General features: G+C 41.7%; 1 pseudogene; it reads left to right on the top strand.

Annotated features, from left to right (window-relative positions):
- The first annotated feature begins 258 nt into the window (after window positions 1–258).
- Window positions 259–1,102, top strand: LOC137736560 (uncharacterized protein At4g14100-like; annotated as a pseudogene).
- The last annotated feature ends 6,118 nt before the right edge of the window (window positions 1,103–7,220 follow it).

Here is a 7,220-nt window from a genome sequence, read left to right as displayed (position 1 = left end):
ATCTAACATCTCAAATGAAAGAGATCCTCGCATGTTCTCAAAATCGTCGGTAAAAACAATGTAGCAGTACCCCTAGCAAACAAAGTGTCCCTTAAATGAGAACTATATACATATTTATGTTATACATAGAGGGAGCTATAGTTACATATGAGGTGGGACAGGTGCAGTACTTTTGCCTCTGCTTCTCAACCGCTCAGATCAGTTGTGTTTTATCCTACTCAAAACAAGTTAATCAACATCACCACAAGAAGCAGAGAGAGAGAGAGAGAGAGAGAGGAAAGAAACAAGATGAAGCAGCTCAACCTACCACTGCAACTATGCTTAACAACCTGCATAATACTGCAGGTACTGACTTGCTCAAACTCGAACCCAACACTGTTGCCATGGCCAGTGCAATTCCATGCACTTCTATTCATGGACCTGAACACAACACACCACCAGCTCAGCGATCTCTGGTACGACTGGCCGAGAGGTAGGAACGTCAACAGAATTCAGAAGCAGCTAGGTGGTACGACATAGAGTCGGTGACAACGGAAGTTGCGAGATTATGGATTTTGGAGTTGGCATTCCAAGGCCCGATTTTCTTGACGGAGCAGAGTATCTTGGGACGGAAGTCACAGATGGTTTTCTTTGCAATGTGTGGGAGAAGGTGGATTTTATTTGGTACTATGAGGATGTTTACACTAAGAGGCCAGTTCGTTGGGATTTCTACGATGGTATATGTATGCCATTCTTCTTAGTTCCCTAGCAATTATATTTTCGCTACTGATGAAGCCTGATTCAAGTAATTAGTCATCAATAGGAATATCTTCTCAGGTAATGGACATTTGAGGTTGGCGCAGTGTTACCAGATACAGTCACTCAAGCAACTGCATACTGCTTCAACAAAGACAAAGATGCATAGACCTTAGACTTTAAGTCACGAAACGGGCATCAAGTTGCCCGAGCCACGGTTCGGTTGGGTTCGGGTCTGATTTTAATTTTTGTAAATCATTATATATACGTAGGAAAATGCTAGGAATGTCAAATTTTTAGACTATTTTTTTTTTTGTAGTTCATAGGATGTGGTGGTTGATGTTCGTACCATTCTTTAAATCATTAAAAATAGAGTCCAATCGTCAATCGACACATTATGTGATCTACAAAATATGATTTTAAAATTTGATCTCTCTAGCATCATCTATATATATGTGTGCGTTTATTTTTATAGTATTCTACATTATATGTGTAGATGGTAAACGTGTAGTCCAGGCATTGACTAATGATCAGCTAAAAATGTTAAATAAAGTTATTGGACTTTGGATTGTAACTACTTTGAAGTCTGATGGTATCAGATATAATATATTTGATATCTTCTCTCTTCCTTCTTTATTTTTTATTTTTATTTTTTATTTTTGTTTTTTGGAAGATACAAGAGGGAAACATTCATTGAGGTTAATGGTCTGACTAGCACCAAAGGAAGGAGTAAAATTTTGTAACCAAATTGGATGAAACAAAGTCTAAACACCAAAATCTAAGTTGTGAACGAGCTGAATTAAATTGACTATCAGTTTGATGATTGAAACGAGTGAGAGGATACATCAAGAGTTTCACTTAACCATTCCCCTCATGCAGCCAAAGTGTTAGTGCCAGGAGAATGTTCTTCGCTTCGCAGGCCAAAACCACCATCTCGGTCTGTTTTCTCATTGTTATCATTTTCCTTCCAAGGGATGGGGTAGGAATGTATAATTACTTTTTTTTTACATGCCCGGGAACAACGCATTTTATCTGAAAAATGTTTAATCTAGATGTATGGTTGGACTCTCATTTACTATCTGTCTGGGTCCAAAATATTACTGACTGGGCCGAGTAGCAGGATGTGCTCGGCTCAAGGCGATAACAAATGCCATGGGCAAAATTTGATGCGAGAATTATACGCACACAAATTAAACCCTCTTTTTGACAATTGTAGTATAGATATAAGTAGGGATCGTTCTTAACCGGGGATTAGGAGGGATTGCTAAACACTTGGAAACTGACTTAAAAACTCAAAAACAAAGTTTAAAACACTAAACTTGACTCAAAGAATGCAAAACTAAAAGTTAAAACACTTAAACAAACCTAAAACCCAAAACAGCAACTAGAAGACTCCAAACTGCCTAAAAACCACTTTCTGGGCAGTTTTGAGCACCTACACTAATTTGGACGAAATTGGATGAAAACTTGAATCAAAATACTTAGAAACACAAATCAAAACACTTTCTAACTAATCTAAGACTTCAAATTAAAGGGGGATTTGTTTTGGACGAAAATTGAAATAACAAAACAAAGTAACAAACTAGGCAGATTGTAAAACGAATTCCTTGAAAACAAGATGATGGATGGATTAGCTAAGGGGTTCATCTCCACACATGTTACACTTGCATACAAAACGATTTCTAATTGCTTTTCAATAAACCATGAATTCTCAACGCCCCGGGTTAATTAGGTCCGCTTAAATTAACCGTCAAGTTTTCCTTAAGTTAATGAATTGGATGATTGCATACGACAACCCAAAGCATTCCTCACAAGTTCCCTACATGAATTGCATAATAGAGATACAAGCAAGAATCATTAAGCATCATGAAAACTGTAAGTGTTGACGAGGCATTCGTTACTATGATTGCATGAAACTTATGCCAAGAATTTGTTTAACGCGATTGTTTATAAGCAACCTCCACTACTTGTGAATATAAGTTCATAACTATTACGTGAAACTCACTTATATTCTAGCGTCAAATTCATGCATGAAAATTAAGCGTGCACTCTCAATAAACATACATAAATAGGTTATCAATCAAACAGTTAAACAAATTGAATTCACAACTTATGAAACGTAATTAGAAGTAATCAAATCATATTGCAAGCATAAACATATATTTCGAATCCCCCCCTAGCTAAGGGGGGGGGGGTTTAGTTCCTCATGATACAAAACAAAGAGAATCAAAGAAACACCTAAACATTCCAACAACTCAAACTTGAATTGTATGAACGTTTAGGTCCTCTTCTCTTCCATTCCTCATTCGTACAAAACAAAGAGTATTGAAATTAAACTTTGAAATCAAAGAAACACCTAAACATTCCAACAACTCAAACTTGAATTGTATGAACGTTTAGGCCCTCTTATCTTCCTCTTCGTTGTAGCACAAGGTCTAAGGATAGTTTGATGGTGTGAATGGTTTGGGGGAGTGGTGAAAATGGAAGGAGGAATGGTGTTTGGATTATAAGGGAATGGGGACTCACGGCTAGGAAGAAGTGGATGTGTTTGTGGTGTGGTGTTGTGTATGAAATGAGATGATGAATGAATGAATGAATGCAAGGGTATTTATAGGAGTAGTGGAGGGAACATGACAGCTAGGAGGTGGGTGGAAATGTGGCTGCAAGTTTGGTGAATGATTATGAGTGAATGCATGTGCAATGAATATGTGGCTGCATGTGTGGTGCAATGATGAAGGAATAATCTGAAAATGCAAGGTGAAATGAAGTGGAATGACAATGGCATGTGGAATGGCTGGAAAGTGTATAAAACTCACGGCAATGATGGTGATTTTCTGGTGGTGAATGGTAATGCAATGTGTTTGCATGTGAATTAAAGCTATGTGAATGATTAGGGTGAATGTGCATGTGCTTTGACAGCTAGGATGAATTAATTAAAGGGAGTGCATGTGACTTGGCTGGAATGAAGGGAATGCAATCTGAAAAGGGAGATGGAATGGGATGCACGGCAATGATGGTGTTTGTGTGAATGATGGCAGATTGTGTGGGTGAGTGATTAGGTTGGAAATGCATGTGAATGCAAGGTGTGAATGATTATGAGTGCATGTGGGTGAATTAAAGGATGGAATGCATGTGAATTAGGTTGGAAATCTGATGGGAACTCACGGCATTAAGTGGAGTGAAATGATTGAATGTTTAATGGTTGCATGTGGCTGAAATGAAGTGTGTATGCATGTGCACGGCACAAAGGGAAATGGTTTTGGTGAATGGCTGATTAGAATCTAGGTTGAATGGTGTGTATGGTTTTTGGGAGAGAAAGTGTGTTGGATGATTTATGGAGATGCATGTGGATTAGAGGAATGCATGTGCAATGGATATAGGAAAGGTTTAAATGTCCTAGAACTAAAGGGAACAAGGTTCCAACACTTTGGTCTTCAATTAGGTCTTCAATTTCATCCAACACTTTGGCTCCAAGCATAAGCTATCCATCCTTAGCCCAAAAGTGCTCCAAAAGTCTCCAAAATGCATCTTTTTGCTCCTTTAGCCCTTTGGACCTACAAACACACGAAAATAGCTTAAAGTACTAAAATAACTAAAGAAACATAACGTAAATGCATGAGAACAAGCCATTTAAGTTGCATGAATATGCTCCTATCAATGGGCTGAATAATAAATCCCGGGCCAGTTGGCTGGGTCGGCCAAATCCTATCCTATGTAGTCCGGATAAATAGAGAAGGGCAAGGAAGTCCTGGTACGACCAGGATCCTTGATCAGCAGGGAATAAAATATCAAAAGGGAGGAAAATTCAGAATCCCAGTAGGAGTAGGTTTGTTCGAGTTAGAGGTGAAATGGGACAAGGACTCCCAATCCGAATCAGAATGCGAGTTGGTCTCAAGGAATGGGGTGCTATAAATACAAGAAATCACGCAATAGAAAGCCCCTTCAAAATCAGCATACAATTGCCCTGCGCAAAACCTCTCAAACACCTTGAGATTTTTTCCTTTTCTTTTCCTGCCGACACACCTTCAGTTTGGATAAACAGCACTGTGGAAGCACCCGGCAAGCACCTTCAGTTTGGATAAACAGCACTGCTGCCGTAGAATCAGCCGACCGAGGAGCACCTTCAGTTTGGATAAACAGCACTGCGTCGAGGTCGACTGATTATCTATCTAAGTCTCGGTCGAGAAGGGTTTTCGAACCCTTGTTGGTAGAGGTCATCTTACTAGCCTTTTCGGCATAGTTGGGTGTTACGAATTGCATTGCTCGGCGCATTGGACGCCGAGTGATTTTATGATTGGATACTCGCAAGTAAGTTTCAGGGTTCGGCATTCCAACGGCCGAACTACGTTTACCATCAAGACATATATCACATTCGAGTACCTGTGCCCGTATAGTTTGGTCTCGATTCGGCGTGCTTATACCCTTACGAATATAATCACAGTGACCGAATCAGGCTCCGACGATTTGTGAACTCCGTAGAATTAGTAGCCTTGTCTTCAGGCTATAGAACCCAGAGACCGAGAGCGTTCCTTCCTCGGTCGCAATCGCAAGATACAGAAGTCAACAGCGCTCTCAACGTGACATCATCAAATTTTACTCCTCGGCCGAGCTCGGCCGACGAGTTAGCACGCCCCGCATTCAACCGAAGGACGTAGTTAGCTTATTAGTTACTCGGCCTGCGCGTCACGTAGGTTTTGTAATTTTTAGAGCCAACATTTTGGCACGCCCGGTGGGACCATTGTGCTAAACCTTCGGAGTTCATGACCGTTGAGACACGGTCTACAAAGAAAAGAACAACCATGGGAAAGTCAACAGCTGACTTACCAGTGCAAGGCCTTGGGCAGGATTCGCACCCTGCAAAAAATCCGATCGTTGCTGCGCCGCCCGAGGCTACAAGTGTGACACGCCAAGAAAATGAAATTTGTCTCGGCGGGCAACCTCACAACGCGGCAATCCCAAATCAAACGACGGGCATGTTTGTGGAGGGGATAGTGGAAGATTGCGACGACGATGGTGGGGAAGGCTCTGATCCACCAACTAGGTCGTTTCTTCAGAGACGGCTTGATGAGCAGTATCGTCAGGTCGAGCAGTCGATTGGTCAAAAGATGAATGATTTACTGGAAGTAGTACGAAGTAACAACGATACACAGACCAGAATGCTTGAAATATTAATTAGTAAAGCCTTCGAAGATGGCCAGGTCGGCTAACCTCGGCAGCTTTCGACAAATGTGCCAGTACCAGCCAAAAGAGGGCCCGCCCGGCCGCAGCCAATCACCTTAGAACAAAGAGGTGGACCGGGAAGTAGATCCGAAGGACCAAGCCAAGGAGAAGAAGCCGCTTCCGTAAACATGACCGAAGTCCAGAGGATGATTGACTCGGCCTTAAAGAAGAAGCCGAAGTTTCCAAAGTTCATCCATCCATACCCGGCTTATGTAGAAAGGTTTGAATACCCATGAGGTTTTAAGATCCTTGATTTTAGCCTTTTCGCCGGGGAATCGTCTTTGTCTTCATTAGAACATGTGGCTCGATTCACAGCACAGTGTGGGGACGTTAATAGCGACTTCTATAAATTACGGTTGTTTAACTTCTCACTGACAGGCTCAGCTTTCGCCTGGTACATTAATCTTCCGCCCAATTCCGTGCAGAGTTGGGAAGAGTTAGTCGAAAAGTTCCATGAACAATTTTATCGGCCAGGGATGGAGATGTCCGTATCATCGTTGGCCAGGATGACTCAGGCATCCGACGAATCTCCAATGGAATACCTAACAAGGTTTAAGTCGGCCAGGAATTGGTGCCGAGTACCACTCCCCGAAGTGGAATTCGTCAGGATCGCTCTCAACGGATTAGACGTGGAATACAAAAAGAAGTTCCTGGGGGCAAACATTCGCGATATGTACGAACTTGCTCAACACGTCGAACAGTATGATTATCTGCTCCGAGAGGAAAAGATATCGAAGTCACCATCCTGGGGAACGTTGTATAAAAACCCCACGGTTAGCTATGCATCGGCCGAAAGCGAGGACCCTCAGTATGTCAGTGTAGATGCGGCCGAGATAGTAATAGACAAACCTTATGTCTGCAAGGCTCTGGCTCAAGTAAATGGCAAAGACACCAAAGCCCATTCGGCCACTGAGGAAGTGAGTAAGTCATCGAAAGTCTACACTTTCGACATCACCAAGGCCGATGCAATTTTCGATCAATTATTGGCAGCAAAGATCATCAAGCTTCGGCCGGGACATATTATCCCTAAGGCCGATGAGTTGAAGGGAAAAGTATACTGCAAGTATCATAATTCTAATAAGCATGCAACCAATAATTGTGTCGTATTCCGGGATACAATCCAAAGTTGGATCGAGAAAGGAAAGTTGAAATTTCTGGAAAAGCAGATGGCGGTCGACGTCAATCCCTTCCCTTCAACAACAATTGGTATGGTGGATGCTCATCTTCCTAAAAAAAAAGGGAAGGCCGAATATGTCCCGGTGCAG

This window comes from Pyrus communis, chromosome 13 (assembly GCF_041283825.1).
Source record: "Pyrus communis isolate YQ-2024b chromosome 13, ASM4128382v1, whole genome shotgun sequence".
Classification (NCBI taxonomy): Eukaryota; Viridiplantae; Streptophyta; class Magnoliopsida; order Rosales; family Rosaceae; genus Pyrus; species Pyrus communis.
The sequence above is the reverse complement of the archived record's forward strand: the minus strand, read 5'-3'. Positions and strand labels throughout refer to the sequence as shown.